The following is a 21118-nucleotide window of genomic DNA, read 5'->3' on the forward strand; positions in this document are numbered from 1 at the left end:
ACACTAGATAGCGCTTCAGCACTACTCCTGGGGGCTATTTTAAAGAGTGAAATCACCAGCAAAAAGCACAAAATGCAAAAAACTTGGCACTAAATAGACCACAAATAGGACACTTGTTTAAGGGAAGAGAACTGGAATAAGAAGGAAGAGAGAGTACAATATTATCTTGTTTGACCTCAGCCCGGACATTGGAAGACTGACGTTTTTTGCTACTCTGTATATGTCTGTGAATGTTCACAAAATTGCCTTGAGTATTGATTTTGTCATTACAAGTAAATTTTAGCAAGTAGGCAAATTCACAAATACAGAATTCATGAATAATAAAAATCACCCATACTGCAAGAAAGTATATAGCTCAACATTGACAGATTGTTTAGTTTGGTGATATTCATAATGAGAGAATCTACTTTTCCTATTACTTTAGAGCCAAAAAGTCAAGATCGACAATTAGCTCTGGGAGGCAGCATATTGTAGAGCAGGTCAAACAATTGTAGGTTTAATTCTGATTCCACCAGGAACTGGGATAACTGTTGGGGGGTTATGTCACTGCTGAACCTTAATATTCCCATGTATAAATGAATATGGCAATATCAGTTGCAAGAAAATTGTTATGAAGATTAACTGACATATCAAGTGATGCAGAAAAAGCATTTGACAAAATTCAATACCATTAATGATACAAATTCTCAATAAACCAAGAACAAAATAAAACTTTCTCAACTTGATTAAAAAAAAATGCCTCCAAAAAAACATACAATATGAATAATGGTGAGAAACGTGAAGCTTTTCTACTAAGATCAAGTATAAGACAAAACTGTCCCCTCTCATCACTGCTCTTCAACATCATGCTGGAAGCTAATGCAATAAGACAAAAAGCAAGCAATCAAGCAGGAGAGAGAGAGAGAGAGAGAGAGAGAGAGAGAGAGAGAGAGAGAGAGAGAGAGAGAGAGAAAGGAAGGAAGGAAAAATAAGAGATATAAAGATTGCGAAAGAAGAAATAAAAATGCATTTGTTCTCAGATGACATGATCATCTATGTAGAAAGTCTGAAAGAATCAACAAATTCCTGGAATTAATAAGTGATTACAGCAAGGTTGTAGGATACAATGCTAATGTACAAAAGTCAATGAATTTCCTATACACTATCAATGAACAAATGTAATTTAAAATTAAAACCGCAATACCATTTACATTAGCAACCAATAAAATGAAATACTTACATATAAATCTATCAAAGTATGGATGTACAAGATATATATGAGGAAAACTATAAAATTTCAATTAATAAAATCAAGAACCAAATAAATGGAAAGATAGTCCATGTCCAAGAACAGGAAGACTCAAGATAATCCAAAGATTCCATGCAATTCCAATAAAAATACCAGCAACTTATTTTGTGGATATCAAAAAACTGATTATAAAGTTTATATGGACAGGCAAAAGACCCAGATGAGCTAATCAAATATTGAAGGACAAAAACAAAGGTGGATGAATTACTCTACCTGACTTCTAAACTTACTATAAAGTTATAGTAATCAGACAGTGTGGTATTGGCATAAGAATAGACAAATATATAAATGGAACAGAACAGAGTTCAGAAATAGACCCACATAAACATAGTTAACTTGAGGTAGTAGACTAAGAACCTAGGGACATTCTTGGGCAAATAGAATGTGTAAACTGAGACAAGATAATTAAACAAGGCCAAACAATTTGAACAACTTACAGATAGTTAGTGAATCACAACACCTTCTCTTTCCTAACCAAGGACACTTGAGAACAAATGGTTTATTCCTCTCCTACCTAACCAGAGAATACATAATTTAAATCACCCTGGTCAGGGAGGTAGAGGACAGAGACCCAATTAATGCTACTTGTGCCAACTAAACCCAAGGATGGATGAATTCAGGAGAACAAATAACAACATCCAAATTAGTGCCAGGCAGACCCAAGATAAAAGTAAAACAGTAAAGTGGACCAAAAAATAATCCCAAACTCCCTTTATACACTCATTTTGATGCATCAACATATTAAAAACACGCCTGGAAAGCTGATGAATTTTCTACTGAAACTCTCCCCTAAGATTCTCATCCACAGAAGGATAAAAACTCTCAAGACAAAGACCCAGTGTGGGCTCGCTCTACAGCAGCGGTTCTCAACCTGTGGGTTGCGACCACTTTGGGGGTCAAATGACCCTTTCACCGGGGTTGCCTACGACCATCAGAAAACACATATTTCCGGTAGTCTTAGGAACCAAGACACCGCTCCTCTATCAGTGTCCAGGCGGGTCTGCCCACATGCAGATACACCCACATACAACATGAGGAACTGATTAAAGGGTCAAGGTGCTAGGAAGGTTGAGAACCACTGCTCTAGAGCATGCCCATATTCCTTCTTGGACATAAACTTTTTTTTATTTTAGATATGTTTTTATTGATTTTTTAGAGAGAGAGGAAGGGGGAGAGAGAGAGAAACATTGATGTAAGAGAGATACATCAATCTGCTGCCTCCTGCACATCCCCCACCAGGAATCGAGCCTGTATCCTGGACATGTGCCCTGATCAGGAGTTGAACCGGGACCTCCCAGTCCATGGGATGATGCTCAGTCCACTGAGCCACACCGGCCAGACTCAAGCATGGACTTTTTACTTCCTCCTAAACTCTAAGGGTTCCCACAAGACTTGCAACCAGGGGAGTAGCAGGCCATGGCAGCTTGTCTCAGGCTAACCCCTAAATCTCTCTCCAAGGTCCAACTTTCCAGTAGGCTAAAAGCACCCTTACCTTAGTTCACTTCTGTCACTGTGACCTTTACTTCCCAGTGAGCTAACAGCAGCCCCACTTTGGCTGACTTCTTTTTGTATTAACATTTCTAGGGAGCCAAAGCGGAGCACCGCCTAGGCTCTCTCCTGTTGCTTCCTCTACCCTAAGTCCTGCCTTTGTTTCACTGTCTCCAGCTTTAATAAACATGCTCTCAAAATCACCTGGACTCATGTTGTGAAATCTTGCCCACACAAAGTCGAGAACCCACACACGACAGGCTGGCCTGAGGCAGACCCACCCAGGCCCAGTCTGTACCTGATCACAAACTGATCTTTGACAAAGGAGGAAATACAATGATGAAAACACAATATTTTCAACAAATACTATTGGAATAACTGAACATCCACATGATAAAAAGAAATGAATCTAGACACAGACCTTATGCCCTTCATATAAATTAATTCAAAATGGATCACAAACCTAAATATAAAATGGAAAACAATAAAACCCCTAGAAATTAACAGAAGCAAACCTAGGCGATCTTGACTTTGGTGATGACTTTGTAGATACAATATACCAAAAGGCATGAATCATGAAAGAAATAATTTATAATCTTTATTATAATCTGGACTTCATTAAAACTAAAAAAAAAAAATCTGCTTTTTCAAATATAATGTCAAGAGAATGAGTAGACAAGCATAGACTGAGAGACAATATTTTCAAAAGATACATCTGATAAAGAAATCCAAGATATATAAAGAATTCTTGAAACTCAACTATAAGAAAACAAACAACCCAATTAAAAAATAGGCCCAAGACTTATACCTTCTCAGCCAAAAAGATATACAGATGGCAAATAAGCATATGAAAAGATGCTCCACATCATATTTCATCAGGGAAACACAAATTAAAACTACAATGAGATATAACTACATACCTATCAAAATGGCCCAAATCTGGGACACTGACACCACCAAGTGCTGACAAGGATGTAGAGCAACAGGAACTCTCCTAAATTGCTGGTGGGAATGAGAAATGGTACAGACACGTTGGAAGACAGTTTGGCGGTTTCTTAAAAAATCTAACCACACTCTTATCATACATAGATCCAGCAATCACAGTCCTTGGTATTTACCCAAAGGAGCTGAAAACCACATCCACACAAAAACTGGCACGCAGATATTTATAGCAGCTCTCTTCATAACTTCCAATACTTGGAAGAAACCAAGATGTTCTTCAGTAGGTGAGTGGATAAATACATGGTGGAACTTTCAGAAAATAGAATATTATTCCATGCTGAAAACAAATGAGCTATCAAGTCATGAAAAGATACAGAGGAAACTTAAATGCATACTGCTAAGTGAAAGAAGCCAACATGATAAGGTTACATACTGTATGATTCCAAATACATGACATTCTGGAAAATGCAAAACTAGAAAGAAAAAAAAAGATCAATGGTTGCAAAGGGATCAGAGGAGTGGGGGAGGGGAGAATGGCAGAGCACAGAGCATTTCCAAGGCAGTGAAATGACTCTGTACAATACCATGATGGCAACATGTCATTATAAATTTGTCCAAATTCATAGACTGTACATCACCAAAAGTGAACCCTTATGCAAATTGTGGAATTTGGGTGATTATGCCGATTTGTTTGTGTAGATTCGTCAATTGTAACAAAGGTGCTACTCTGGAGGGAGATGTGGATAATGAGGGAGGTTATTATGCATGTTTTGGGTTGGGGATATAGGAGCAGTCTTTGTACTTTCCTCTTAATTTTGTCACGAACCTAAACATCCTCAAAAAGTGTAAAATCCTAATACAAAAAAATTAACTGAGATATTATGTGTGCAAGGACTATGTCATCAAGCATTTAACAGAAATTAATCTAGGTGTTTAATTGAATTAACCTCCTGAGGAATAATGAGTATCTAGCTCTTTGAGCTACTCAGGAGTCCATTCTTCTTATCTTTCTTAAATTATTTTTAGTCTAAAAAGCTTAGATACACAGAAATTTTTCAGTGACTCAGATTTTAAGTTTAGAGAAAGAAATTTAATCCTAAAGACACTCATCTGCAAACTGTTTGTGAAAGCTAAGTCAATGCTGATCTTTTATTTTAAATTACATTACATCAATCTCATCTGTGTTAGCATCCCATTTTTAAAAAACATCTTACAGCTAAATCTCAGAGTGTTTTCTTTCTATAAATGAATTATTTTTATTTCTAAGAAGAAGATACTGTGCTGACTAGCACATATCAAAACAATCTATTTTATATTCTGGAATATGAAATTGGAACTAGACCATAAACAAAAAATGAAACAAATTTTCTTCCCCAAAGTAAGTCAAACAATAAATTTAATAGTTTCCTACACATTGATAATGCCAGTATGCACTAGGAAGATTTGATGAGTAGTCAACTTTAAGAAATTTGACCAAAAAGCACAACTGTACAATATACCTGACAGTTCTTTTAATGATTGTTCACTTATAATTGTTCACTTTTGTTGTTTTAAGTTTGAAAATAAAATCATGATTTTGGTATAACTTTGGGTAAAATTTAGGAATTTTCCTTTACTACAAAATCCTAACTTATTCAGGAACCATTATGCCTCAATCAGAACTATGTGGTTTATGTTTATTAATTCTATTTTATGTCATTGTAATAAATTAGTTCAATGTATAATTAAAGTCTGTGATCTTTCACACAATCTTTAAAACACAAATGCAGCCCTGGCCAGTTTGGCTTAGCAGTTAGAGCGTCGGCCTGCGGTCCTGAGAGACCCGGGTTCGGTTCCCACTAAGGGCACGTACTTCGGTTGCAGGGTGGCAGCCACTCGATGTGTCCCTTCACGTCGATGTTTCTCTCTCTCTCCCTTCCTCTCTCTCCCTCCCACTCTATCTGTACAAAAAATGGAAAAATATCCTCGGGTGAGGATAAAATAAATAAATAAATAAAACACAAATGCATTCAATGTTACCACATGATTAAGTCTTATTTTGTCAGTGGCTCCCATGTAAGTACTGGGACTAGGATTGCCTCATTCATTCTGCTATATTACATATATCACAAGCTGTGGTAAGGAGAGTGTGTGGTTGTATAGTTGCCTCAGCCTCAGTCATTGTGCCTCAAAATAAGGATTGTAACAATTAGCTCTTAGGGCTGTATCAGGATTAGTTTATAATTCAATGATTGTATACCACATGGGATAATTTAATGTGAGCATAGCACATTTATGCTCAGTAAAGGTTAATTCTCTGCTAAAGGTTTTTAAGAATAAACTATAAATTAAGTCATCATGATAGCAAGAACTCTGATATTTAAGCTAAATTCATTTGTTGAAGTGTATGTGCAGGTGTTTGTGTGTGTGCATGCATGTGTACGTGCGTGCGTGCGTGTGTGTGTGTGTGTGTGTGTGTGTGTGTAAGTCCTCTGGAGTTGTAGAGAATTACTAATTTTAATAAATTGATCCACCCTGGCCATGTAACTCAGTTGGTTAAAGCACTGCCCCAATACACCAAGGTTGTGTGTTCAATTTCTAGTCAGGGCACATACAAGAATCAACCTATGAATGCAAAAATAAGTGGAACAACAAATTGATGTCTCTCTCTCTCTTTCTCTTTTTCTTCCTTCTTTTCTTCTAAAATCAATTAATAAAATTTTTTAGAAATAAATAAATAAAATAAACTGATCCTATCTATCAGGGTTGGCTAGTTGCTAACTAGATGGTTCTAAGAGACTTCTCAGTAGGTCAGAAGAATACGTGTAGGAGGTTCTACAACAGGACTATGAGAAGTCCTATGTCTATGACCATTGCCATCATGATAGCAGATGCTAGTTTGGGGCATAACACAAAACAGAAGCTGTGTACATCACTATTTCAGCTGCTCTTCCTCAGAGGCACAAATATAAACTATCCAAAGTGAGTCCAGTGAAAGTAAAGTTTACCTGTTCCCAGAAACCAAGATCAGTGGACCATTTCATATGTAAAAGACCTACATTTCGTCGCTGTAATTGCATCTTCCATCTTGTCTTGAGCCACTTGTACTGCTGCTCTATGAATTTTAGGTAAGCCAGAGATTTCTGTCTTAAACTTCTTGGCAAAAGGTCACACCACAGAAAATAACCCTTCAATTTAAAAACGAGCTTACATATACTATGATTTAGTTGCCACAAACTCTCAACCTGTATTAGATTCAGTAGTGAGTGGCAAAATAATTTATCTTAGACCTATCTTTGGAGAAACATATATATCTTCACCTGAGCATATGCCCATTGACTTTAGTGAGAGAGGAAGAGAGAGAGAGAGAGAGAGAGATAAACATTGATATGAATCTATTAGTTGCCTCTCATATATGTCCCAACCAGGAATCAAACTAGCCTAGGTATGTGCCCTGACAGGGATTTGAACCTGCAACAGGGACAACGCTCCAACCAATAGAGCCACACTGGCCAGGGCTGGATACACACACACACACGTATATACACACATGTGTGTATATACATATATATGTTTACATATATACTTACATATTTAAATAAACACTAATTTAGTTAGGATCTGGGTTTTGTGCCTGAGTTTGTTACATAATATTTGTGTGACCACAAGCCAGTCATAACCTACCTCAGGCCATTCTTACATTAATTAATTCTATTCAAACAGTCATTATTGTTGAAGATACATCCACATCAAGCTAAATTCACTAACATATATTCAATATAATTAGAAAAATATTAAGAATTTAGAAAATTTGATTTCTTTTATAAAACATAGAACACTAATTCTCAGTCCCTTCAACTAAAATATAATTAGTATATCTTTAATAAAATTTTCTTCCAATTTGATGTATACCTACCAAATAAAAACTACCCAGCAGGGTTTTAAAGTATACTCTTCGCTCCTGTTAGTCAACATTCTCTGCCTGGTCCTTTTGAGGTAAAATTTAGTACCCCTGAGTCTCTATGGACTCATTTTCCCATAAAGGTGAATATCAGCCCTTCCTAATATTTGTAAATTTCCTTGCTATGTAAGAAACTAATCAGTTATTTCCTCCAATTTTGGGGGCAAGAAAAGTAATATACTCAGACGTCTGGTTGATTATCTCGGTAGGCACAACTTTAGACCATTAGAAAAGTCTCCTGTCTCCTTGAATCCCTCTCAAAGAATATTCTAAAAATCATCTTCTTCTGCCTAGAAAGGCTTATCTGCAGCTACAGTCAGTTCTAGTGAGCTGCCTATAAGTTTAAAAAAAAAAAAAAAGAACTCTGTATATGTCCCCTCAGCTTCTGAGCTTTGTAAAATTTGGTTTCAAGATGACACCTTTTGTAAGAAACTTGACAGCCTTGTCCACTTTAAGAAGAGACCAGGTGCTTTCAACTAGCAATGTGTGTGCCAATGCATTTTTAAAAGTATTTATTTTTGCACAAAATAATCTGTTTTTACTATAGAAAATGCAAGATATAGATAAGCCAAAAATTAAGATCCTCTATAATGCCATCAGTCTTTCAGATTGTTTTCTAGGCAGAAATACAAATATCTGTGTTTTATTTACCAAGTGGTGTCATGAGATATGTATCTTTGCTGCTTTTCCACTTTAGGTCATGTCATGAAGCGATGCCTTGTGCAGTATATAGTGGTCTTTATCATCATTTTTAACAGTGGCACAATATTCTACAGAGAAGACATACAATTTACAAACCCCTATTTTCAATGTCCCCAATGCTTTGCTGTTTTATGGAAAAAAACAAACAAACAAAAAAAAACAGCAACAAACATCTCTACATATACATCTTTGCTCAGGTGCCCAATTATTTCCTGAGGGAAATACCCTAGAAGCAGAATTGCTCAGTCAAAGAACTCACACATTCTTAAATTTTTTGACGTATCTTGCCAAACCTTCCCCTGGAGATGGTTGGACAAATTTATATTTCCATTAAAAAAGTATGAGATTGCCTGTATTGCCCCAAACTCAACAAGTTGTGGTATTCTCATTCTTCATAAGACTAATCAATCAATTACTAAAACATAGTTCTGATAAGCCTAAACATTTACATACAGTACTTTCTGGTAAAACAAAACAACACATTCTCAAAGCAGACACTTGATCCTTTTTTTATCCTCATCCGAGGACATTTTTGCATATATCTTCAGATAGAGCAGGAGAGAGAGAGAGGGTAAGAGAGCGAGAGAGAAACATCGATGTGAGAGAGACACATCAAGTGGTTGCCACCCACATGACCCCAACTGGGCCGGGGACAAAGTGCAACTGAGGCACGTGCCCTTAGCGGGACTGAACCCGGGACTCCCTGGTCCACGGGCCGATGCTCTAACTGCTGAGCCAAACCAGCCAGGGCCAGAAAGTTGATCCTTTAAAAAACCTGCCAACTCTCAGAAATGTTGTTTATAGATTCTTCCCTTAACTTTTTCCTATAGCAATATTTTATAATAAAATTTCTTTTCTCCTCCTTTGTAAATAAAGATTTGCCCTAGACAAGAATACAGGTCCCAGGACTTCTGGCCAAGATGGTGGGTATCACCCCGGCCAGTTTGGCTCAGCAGTTAAAGCGTCGGCCTGTGGACCAGAGAGACCCGGGTTCAGTTCCCACTAAGGGCACGTACCTCGGTTGCAGTCTGTCCTCGGCTCCTGGTTGGGGTCCTGTGGGTGGCAGCCACTCGATGTGTCCCTTTCACATGGATGTTTCTCTCTCTCTCTTCCTCGCTCACTCCCTCCTGCTCTATCTGAAGATAAATGCAATAGTGTCCTTGGGTGAAGATTAAAAAAAAAAAAAAAAGATGGTGGCGTAGGTAAACGCGGTCTCACAACCACATCAAAATTACAACTAAACTACAGAACAACCATCCTTCAGAACCACCTGAAATCAAGCCGAATGGAAGTCCTACAACTACGGAATTAAAGCAGCAGCCACATCCAGACTGGTAGGAGGGCGGGGGCGGAGGCGGAGGCGGAGGCGGAGGCGGAGGCGGAGGCGGAGGCGGAGGCGGAGGCGCTGGTCCCACACCCACGTGTGGCAGATAAAAATCAGGAGGATAGCCCTGGCCAGTTTGGCTCAGCGGTTAGAGGGTCCACCTGCGGTCCGGAGAGACCTGGGTTCGGTTCCCGCTAAGGGCATGTACCTCGGTTGCAGTTTGTCCTTGGCCCTGGTTGGTCGTGCGGGTGGCAGCCACTCGATGTGTCCCTTTCACATCGATGTTTCCCTCTGTCTCTCTTCCTCTCTCTCCCTCCCACTCTGTCTGTACAAAAAATGGAAAAATGTCCTGGGGTGAGGATAAAAAAAAAAAAAAAAATCAGGAGGACACCTCGGCTGGGAAGGTCCTCCCTGAGGACTGAGGGCTCCCTGTCCCACACCAGGCTCCCAGCTCAAGGTTCCAGTGACAGGAAGCGAATCCCCATCACTTCTGGCAGTAAAACCAGCGGAAACTGAGGCTCAGGGAGGCTGAAGCGATTGGAGCCCCAGGCAGCTCCCTAAAGGGCCTGCGCACGGTCTTACTCGGACTCGCTCCCTCTAAGCTCGGAGGGAAGGCAGTTTGAAAGGCACCAGAGACATAAGGAGAAGAACTGAGTTGTTTGGCATTGGAGTGAGAGCTGGAGAGGCAGCTTTCTCCAGGATAGACGTGCTGTCAGAAGCCTTTGTTCCTTTGCTGAGCCCTTCCCTGGGGTGGCAGACAGCCACCATATCTGGGACTCCAGCAACATGGCTCACACTGTTGGCCTCACCCTGGTGATTCCCTGAGGCCCCGCCCCACCCAACCTTCAGGCCCACCCAAGCTGTTTCCAGTGGCCTTACCATAGGATTGGCCTGTTTTGGCGCCTGGTTCAGATTTTCCTAAATTCTCTCAAACAAGCAGCATCTGGCCACAGTGAGCCCCATACCTCTCACTAAGTGGCCCAGGCCAAGCACTAGAAGCAGCCAGCCTTGGTTTATAGCTGGGCTTTGTCTGGGCATCTCCCAGCCCAGCACAAGAAGCAGCCATCTGCAGATCACTTTGTACCTTATGCCTGGTGGCCCGGGGTAGAACACAGGCAGTGGCTGACCTTGCCTCAGAGCCAACACACCCAGTGGACAGCTTCAGACCACACTGAAGCACCACCACCCAACCACCTCCACAAGTAACACACTCAAGGAATGGACTCAGTGGGTACCAGAGTCCTGCTGAAGTAAGTCTTCCTGTGTGTGGTGGGCCCTGCACAGCTGATCCTCTAAGGTAGTCAGAGTCAGTGGTCAGTGGGCACAGCCAGTTCTTGCAGCTGATCAGCCTGAATAAAACCCTCCCATTGACGTACCAATAGCAATCAAGACTCAAATGCAACAGAAGGGTGTACAGTCCACATGAGGGGTGTACCTTGAGGGCTCAGCTAGGTGGCCAGGGAGGCTGCACCCTGGATACTACAGGACACCTACAACAATAGGCCACCCTGTGAAGCCTAGGAGACATAGTAACTCTACCTAATACATAGAAACAAAAACAGGGAGGCAGCAAAAATGAGGAGACAAAGAGACATATCCCAGATGAAAGAACAGAGCAAAAATCCAATAAAATAACTAAACAAAATGGAGATAAGCAATTTAACAAATGCAGAGTTCAAAACACTGTTTATAAGGATGCTCAATGAACTTAGTGAGAATTTCAAGGAACTTCGTGAGGACCTCAAGGGCATAATAAAGGACCAGTCAGAAATGAAGACTGCACTAACTGAAATAAAGAATAATTTACAGGGAATCAATAGTAGAGTAGGTAAATCCAAGAAGCAAACCATCAATTGGAATGTAAGGAAACATAAAACACCCAATCAGAACAGCAAAAAGAAAAAAGAATCAAAAAATTAAAATAGTGTAAGGAACCTCTGGGACAACTTCAAGTCTACCAACATTTGAATCATAGGGGTGCCAGAAGGAAAAGAGAGAGACCAAGAAATTGAAATACTATTTGAAACAACAATGACAGAAAACTTCCCTAACTTGGTGAAGGAAACAGACATACAAGTCCAGGATGCACAGAGTCCCAAACAGGATGAACCTGAAGAAGTCCACACCAAGACACATCATCAAAATGCAAAAGGTTGATAGAAAAAATGCCAGCAGAGTAAATGGAAGCTACACAGACCATCTCCCGGGACCAAACTGGAATTACAACTAAAATAAAGAAAACTCATCGGGAGAAAGAAACCGAAAAACAGCTTTCGAGGATCATATAACCAGGGACACTAAATCGATCCTGGTAGGATTGCAGAGGCATGAGAGGGGAGCTGACAGCCCACAGACAGCAGCAGTCTTAGATGTGAGCAGTGCCCTTGGGGTTAAAATTCCACGCTCGCTCCACAGAACAGAGGGCTAAAACAGAGTGCTAGAATAGCCACAGCCACTCACCTTGGGCTCCAGCAGGGGGAGGGTGGACTGGACTGGAACTGTGTGGGGACACTAGGGATTTGAAGGGCACTCAGAGCTTTGGCTGAATTGCAGCCATGCAGGACGGTGGCCATCTTACTCCTTCCCAGGGCTCTGGGGAGAGGCAGTGGCCCCCCCTTGGAGATTCAACCCCACCCAGGTGGGCCATTGAAATGCAAATTGAGGCTCATTAACAACCAGCATTTGTCCCACCCTTGGGAAATCCTCTTATGCAGAACACTTGAGGGAGTTTTACATTTCACTGAGAAACCAAGGCTCTTCAAGTACCTGTGACTAATAGCCTCCAGACAAAAAGCTAGAGGATAACTAAACCTTTCCTGGGCTTGCAAATCTACCCAGGAAAGTAAGTCTTGACAGTGGTGTTTAACATGGGTCCTCCCACACTCATCCAAACCCAGTAGAGGGATCCACAAACACCAGAACACCAACTCCCACAGGGAAAATTTGACAGGCTCCAAAACCCACTGAGATAGCCAAAATGGTGAAGCAAAGAAACAAATCCCAAGTGAAAGAACAAGAGACCTCTACCAAAGATGAGATAAATGAAATGGAGTTAAGCAAGCTATCAGAGGTAGAATTCAGAGCCATAATCTTGAGGAAGCTAAACAGCATGAGTAAGGACATCAAAACCATGAGTAAAGACATAAAAACATTGAAAAATCAACCAATTGGAAATGAAAAACCACCAAGAAGAAATGAAGAATGACATATCAGAAATAAAGAACACATTGGAAGGACTAAACAGCAGACAAGAGGAGGCTGAGGACCAGATCAGTGAATTAGAAGACAGGGTAGAAAAAATCAACCAATCAGAAAACCAAAAGGAAAAAACAATTAATAAACAGGAAGACAGCTTAAGAGAACTGTGGGACAACTAGAAACGTAATCATATGCACATCATAGGAGTCCCCCCCCCCCCCGAAAAAAAGAAAATGAGCAAGGGTTAGAGAATGTATTTGAAGAAATAGTGACAGAAAACTTCCCTAATTTGGTGAAGGAAAAAGGCATTCAATTCAAGAAGCACAGAGAGCCCCAAGTAAGAAGAACCCAAACAGGCCCACACCAAGACACATAGTAATTAAAATGCCAAAAATTAAAGACAAAGAGAGAATCCTAAAGGCAGCAAGAGATAAGCAACAGGTTACCTACAATGAAACTCCCATAAGGCTTTCAGCTGACTTCTCAACAGAAATACTACAGGCCAGAAGGAGATGGCATAAAATAATCAAGGTCATGAAAAACAAGGATCTGAATCCAAGACTACTCTACCCAGTAAGGCTATCATTCAAATTGGAAGGTCAAATAAAGAGCTTCCCAGACAAAAAAAAATATATATATAAGGGAATACATTAGCACCAAACCAGCAGTGCAAGAAATGTTAAAAGAACTGCTGTAATTAGTAGAAGAAATAGGAAAAAAAATATGACTGCACTAAACAAAAATGGCAATAAATAAGCACATATTAATAATCACCTTAGATGTAAATAGATTGAATGCTCCAATCAGAAGACAGAGCAGCTGATTGAATGAGAAAACATGACTCACATATATGTTGTTTACAAGTGACCCACCTCACAACAGACTCACACAGGTTGAAAGTGAAGAGATGAAAAAAATCTTCCAAGCAAACGGAAAGGAAAAAAAGGCTCAAGTAGCAACAATCATATCTGATAAAATAGATTGCAAAATGAAGGCTATAACTAGAAACAAAGAAGGCCACTACACAATATTGAAAGGATCTATCCAACAGGAAGGCATAACCTTGATAAACATATATGCACTGAATATAGGAGCACTAAAATATATTAAAAATCTTCTGGAGGACTTCAGAGGAGAAATTGACAGCAATACAATCATAGCAGGAGACTTCAATATCCCACTGACATCACTGGATAGATCCTCTAGACAAAAAATTAACAAGCAAACAGAGACTCTAAATGAAGCACTAGACCAAATGGATTTAATAGACATCTACAGAGAAATACACCCCAAAACTACAGAATACACATTCTTCTCAAGTGCACATGGGACATTCTCAAAGATAGACCACATGTTAGGACACAAACTAAGTCTCTACAAGTTCAAGAAGATTGAAATCATATCAAGCATCTTCTCAGATCACAATGGCATGAAACTAGAAATCAATTGCAACAAGAACATTCAAAGACATTTGAACACATGGAGGCTAAATAGCATGTTATTAAACAATGAATAGGTTACCGAGGAAATCAAGGAAGAAATTAAAAACTTCCTGGAATCCACTGAAAATGAACACACAACAACACAAAATCTATAGGATACAGGCAAAGCAGTTCTGAGAGGGAAGTTTATAGCACTACAGGCCTACCTCAAGAAACAAGAAAAATTTCTAATAGACTATGTAACCTCACAATTTAAAGAACTAGAAAGCAAACAAAAAGAAAACCCCAGAGCAAGTAGAAGGAAAACCCCAGAGCAGAAATAAATGACATAGAGACCAAAAACAAACAAACAAAAAAAACAATTCAAAGGATCAATGAAACAAAAGCTGGTTTTTCGAAAAGATAAACAAGATTGATGGACCCTTAGCTAGACTCACCAATAAACAGAGACAGAGAACTGGAATACACAAAATCATAAATGAAAGAGGAGAAGTAACAACTGACACCACAGAAATACAAAGGATTATTAACAAATACTGTGAACAATTATATGGCAACAAATTTGACATATACGCAAAATGGACAAATTTCTAGAAATACATAGTCTCCCAAAACTGGACCAGGAAGAAATAAAAAAATTGAACAGACCAATTACAACAAAAGAAATTGAAGATGTAATCAAGACTCTCCCAGTAAACAAAAGCCCAGGCCCGGATGGCTTCACTGGGGAGTTTTACCAAACATTCAAAGAAGAACTAACACCCATTCTCCTCAAAATATTTCAAAAAATTCAAAAAGAAGGAAGACTTACAAACTCATTTTATGAGGCCAGCATAATTCTAATTCCAAAACCAGAAAAAGACACTACAAAGAAAGAAAACTACAGGCCAATATCCCTGATGAACATAAATGCCAAAATCCTAAACAAAATACTAGCAAATGAAATCCAGCAATACATCAAAAAAATTAACCACCATGACCAAGTAGGATTCATCCCAGTGATGCAAGTATGGTACAATATTCACAAATCAATAAATGCGATACACCACATAAGCAAAATGAAATATAAAAACCACATGATCATATCAATAGATGCTGAAAAAGCATTCAACAAAATCCAGAACCCATTTCTGATAAAAACGCTCAGCAATGTAGGAATAGAGGGATCATAGCTCGACATAACAAAGGCCATATATGAAAGACCTACAGCCAACATCATACTTAATGGTCAGAAACTAAAAATATTTCCCTTAAGAACAGGAACAAGACAGGGATGTCCACTTTCGCCACTCTTATTTAACATAGTACTGAAAGTCTTAACCACAGCAATCAGACATGATGAAAAAATAAAAGGGATCCAAATTGGAAAGGAGGAAGTAAAATTGTCATTATTTGCAGATGACATGATATTATACATAGAAAACCCTAAAGCCTCATCAATAATCTACTAGACTTAATAAATCAATTTGGCAAAGTAGCATGATACAAAATTAACATCAAGAAATCGACGTTATTCTTATACACCAATGACGAACTCACAGAAAGAGAAACTTAAAAAAAAATCACCATTTACCATTGCGGCAAAAAAAATTAAGATATGTAGGATAAATTTAACCAAAGAAGTAAAGAACCTATTTGCAGAAAACTACAGGTTATTGAAAAAAGAAATAGAGGAAGATATAAAAAACTGGAAGCACATGCCTTGTTCATGGATTGGAAGAATTAACATCATTAAAATGTCCATATTACCCAAAGCAATCTATAGATTCAATGCAATCCCCATCAAAATACCAATGACATACTTCACAGAACTAGAACAAATACATCAAAAGTTCATATGGAACCAAACAAGACCTAGAATAGCAACAGCAATCTTAAAAAAGGACAAAGTAGGTGGGATCACAATACCAGATATCAGGTTATACTAAAAAGCAACTGTAATCAAAAGAGCCTGGTACTGGCACAAGAACAAGCATATAGACCAGTGGAACAAAACAGAGAATCTGGAAATTGAGCCAAGATGTTATGCTCAATTAATATTTGACAAAGGTGGCAAGAGTATACAATAGAGTAAAGACAGCCTTTTTAATAAATGGTGTTGGGGAAATTGGACAGCTACATGCAAAAAAATGAAAAGACCATCAACTTACACCATACACAAGAATAAACTCAAAATGGATAAAAGACTTAAATGTGACCAGTGAATCCATTCTAGAAGAAAATGTAGGCAACAAAATTTCGGACATCATATGGAGCAGAATTTTCACTGATACATCACCTAAGGCAACAGAAACAAAGGAAAAAATGAACACATGGGACTACATCAAACTCAAAAGCTTCTGCACAGCAAAAGAAACAACCATCAAAATGGAAAGGCTACCCACTCTATGGGTGAGCATAATTGCCAATGATACATCACATAAGGGGTTAATTTCCAAAATATATAGAGTGCTCATACAACTCAACATTGTTTGGACACCTCTCCAAACAAGACATACAAATGGCCAAGAGACATATGAAGAAATGCTCAACATCACTAATCATCAGAGAGATGCAAATTAAAACAACAATGAGGTATCACCTCACACCTGTCAGAATGGCCGCAATCAACAAGCTATCAAACAACAAGTGTTGGTGAGGGTGTGGAGAAAAGGGGACTCTGGTACACTGTTGGTAGGAATGCAGACTGGTGCAGCCACTATGGAAAACAGTATGGTGTTACCTCAAAAAATTAAAAATTGAACTTCCATTTGACCCAGTGATCCCACTTCTAGAAATATACCCTAAGAAGCCTGTAACACTGATCAGAAAGAATATATGTACCCCCATGTTCATAGCAGCACTATTTATAATAGCTTAGATCTGGAAAAACAGCCCAAGTGTCCATCAGTAGAGGAATGGATAAAAACGATGTGGTACATATACACAATGAAGTACTATGAGGCTGTAAGAATGAAAGACCTTTTATCCTTTGAGACGACATGGAGGGACCTGGATAGTACTATCCTAAGCAAAACAAACCAAGCAGAGAAAGACAAGTATCACATGATCTCACTCATTTATGGAATATAATGAACATAATAGTCTGAGGAAGAGAGTAGACCCAGAGACATGGAAGTAGGGTTCAGACTGACAACCCTCAGAAGGGGTGGAGGGAGGGAAGAGATAAACCACAGAATTTTTATACATGTACACATAACCAATGGACATGGACAACAAAGCTGGGGATGAGGTGAGGGGGATGGGGAGGAGTATGTCAATGGGGAAAAAAGGAGAAACATATGTAACAAAAATAAATTAATTTAAAAAATGCAAATGGTTAAAGACAAAGAGATAATCTTAAAAGCAACAAGAGAAAAGCAGTTATTTACCTATATAGGAACTCGCATTAGGCTGTCAGCCGATTTCTCAAAAGAAATTTTGCAGGCCAGAAAGGAGTGGCAAGAAATATTTAAGGTGATGAAAAGCAAGGATACAACCAACATTACTCTATCCTACAAAGCTATCACTTAGAATCAATGGCCATATAAAGAGTTTCCCAGACCAGAAAAAGCTAAAGGAGTTCATCACCACCAAACCAGTATGATATGAAATGTTGATGAGTCTTCTTGAAGAAGAAGATAAAAAAAAAAAGAACAATAAAATGGCAATAAATACATATCTATCAACAATCGAATCTACAAACAAAATGAGCAAGAAGAATAGAAACAGGCTCATAGATACAGAGAACTTTTCGTTGGTTGCCAGATGGGAAGGGTGTTGAGTGAAATAGATGAAGGGATTAAGAAGTACAAATTGGTTGTTAGGCTGACAAACCTCAATAGACACAGACAACAGTGTGAGGAAGGCAGGAGGGGAACGGGAGTGGGGAGGAAGAAGTCAAGAGGGGAAAAAAGGAGGGACATCTGTAATACATTCAACAATAAAGATAAGTTTAAAGAGGAAATATAAATAAATAAATAAATAAATAAATAAATAAATAAATAAATAAATAAATATGCAACAACAACAACAAAAAAGAATACAGGTCCCAGTTAAAAACTATGGAGAGCCCTGGCTGGTTTGGCTCAGCGGTTAGAGCGTCAGCCTGTGGTACAGAGAGACCCGGGTTCAGTTCCCGCTAAGGGCACGTACCTCGGTTGCAGTTTGTCCCTGGCCCTGGTTGGGTTGTGTGGGTGGCAGCCACTTGATGTGTCCCTTTCATGTCAATGTTTCTCTCTCTCTCTCCCTCCCACTCTATCTGAACAAAAAATGGAAAAAATGTCCTCTGGTGAGGATAAAAAAAAAAACTATGGAGAGAGCATAATTCAATTTGATCAGAATTATGGGTATTTTCTCCTCTGTCAAACCTGACAGTGTGTTTGCATATCACTGCTCTTATCTATTGGTTGGTATTTTCTTCCAGATCATGAAAATTAATGTCTAATGATGACTTGTAAGCCATGGAGAGAAATACTTTCATCATTAATAAATGTTTATTGAGCATATACCACACAAGGTAATATGGGGTAGGTTTAATTATTAAAGAAATATTTATTAAGTGCCTGATCCATGTCAAACTCTATTCTAAATATTCAGCATCAGGTTTGAACAAGACAGACAAGGTCTATGCTCTTCAAATACTTAAGTGGAGAGGCTAGGTGTGCTGGTCACAATGAATGACACGTGGTTCTATGTAGCAAAAGTAATAAGATCACTGGAATCATACTGATTATTGTTTTTTTCCAATTTCAAACTGAATTTAACCTTTAAACATGTCAAAAACATTTCATAAGCAGAAATTTTGTGTGGCCCAAAAGCCTTTCCTTAGATTTTTTTGCCTCTTTTTTCTGCTTTTATTTCAGATCATTAGAATTCTGCAATGTTACTATACATGAAAAATAGTTTCTAATAGAATCTCAGAATCTTGTTTTCCCCAGAACCTGCTAGTTTCAACAAGCACCTCATCATAAATAACATTTCTTCTGCCAAATATTTGGCATGATTTCTGGGTAATGTTTCGTGACAGCTGAATTAGTATGCACTATCAACATGCATTCTTTCCCCCATCTCTAATTAAATTTAAAATTAACATGCTGCTTTCTCATGCTTCATTCTGTCACACTTGCCTCAATTTCCCTTGGTTACAAAGCATATTGGTAATGAATATGTATTAGGATTTGCTGTCAAACCCTATGAACATCTTCTGGAGCAAATTAGATATGTTATTTCAAAACAGAGGCATCAGCCTATATCATGCCCTGCAATTTTCACCTCCCAATGAACATTCATGAGATTGAACAACAGAGCAGCAGAGCCTGGTCTACCAGCTGAAGTTCACATCGCTCCTTTTTCTTGTTTCAATGGATTTAAGCTGATTTTAACTTTTCATGTACATTATGGTATCAATGATTCAAAAGCTCATCAATCTAAATGGAGTTTAAATGTTGTGACTGACAAAGGCACAGACCTTGAAATCCCTGTACTGACTTTAAGGTTTGGAAGTAAACTTTCCCAAACCAAAATTGCAATAGTAAGGTTTCCTATCAGCTGGTAAATTAGAATTGAATTGCAGCTGCAGGGAAAACAAAAATCAATAAATCTATCTTTCACCTTTAAATAAAGATAATCGTAATTGCTGAGATGTGTAATTGTCCATATCATTTTTCTCTGTCTACGGAAGTTTTCAGTTCTCTGCTTTGGACCTAAGTGATATTTATTACTATCATCTGTTTTGTTTAAGCTGAAACCTGGGGGCATGAGCCTGCCCAGAGGAATGGTACAGCCAAAGAGACAACAAGGTTTTATTGATCTTCATTTGGAAATATCACCACAGAGGGATAAACATATACTGTTATTAAAAACAATTGTAATTGTTTATTTTTAATATATTTAGCTTAATTTATTGGGGTGACATTGGTTCACAAACCATGCTGGTTTCAAGTTTATAACTCAGTAAGACATCATCTGCATACCACATTGTGAGCTTGTTGCTCCCAAGCAAAGTCTCTTTCCTTCCCCATTTTCCCCCCTCTTAGCCTACCACTGCCTAGGTCCCACCCCCCTTTCCCTCTGGCCATCACCACACTGTTCTCTGTGTCTATGGGTTATGCAAATATGTTCTTTGGCTAATCCCTTCACCTTCTTTCATCCAGTCCCCTCACCACTTCCCCTCTGACAGCTGTCAGTCTGTTCCATGTATCCATGCCTCAGGTTGGTTCTATTTTGTTCATTAGATTCCACATATAAGTGCGATCATATGGTATTTGTCTTTCCATGCCTGGCTTATTTCACTTAGCCTACTAATTTCTAGGTACATCCATGATGTCTCAAAAGGTAAGATTTCCTTCTTGTTTACAGCCATGTAATATTCCATTGTGTAAATGTACCACAGCTTTTTTATCCACTTATCTACTGATGGGCACTTGGGCTGCTGTCCTTTGGTTGGAAACCATAAAATGAGTCAAATAATTTAGCGCATCCTGAATTTCATGCATGTTAGAGCTGGAAGAAAGTTTAGAATCTACACCAAACTCTTCATTTAAAATGAAAATACTGAGGCCAAAGGGTTAAAAAGACTTCTCAGGTCACACCACTTACTGTTGGCAAAAGCAGACCTACAACCAAAGATTTCTAGTTCCTAATCATTTTTATCCCACCACAAATACATTGATTTCAACCTGATTATCTCTACTATAATGCATTCATCAACAAACCAGAAAAATATGAGGTTGGAATGTGTATATCCAAATGACCTCATGCAGTTTTGATAGAAGATATTTATTTAGAACCCTACACCTTTATGATGATATACT

The 21118-nt window shown here is 38.7% G+C and overlaps 1 protein-coding gene across 1 annotated transcript in view; it reads right to left on the reverse strand.

Moving 5' to 3' along the window:
• WDR49 (WD repeat domain 49) overlaps positions 1-21118 on the reverse strand; it is a 154299-nt gene that overhangs the window by 118833 nt on the left and 14348 nt on the right. The window lies entirely within an intron of this gene.

Source organism: Molossus molossus, unplaced genomic scaffold (assembly GCF_014108415.1).
Source record: "Molossus molossus isolate mMolMol1 unplaced genomic scaffold, mMolMol1.p scaffold_m16_p_5, whole genome shotgun sequence".
NCBI classification, from domain to species: Eukaryota; Metazoa; Chordata; class Mammalia; order Chiroptera; family Molossidae; genus Molossus; species Molossus molossus.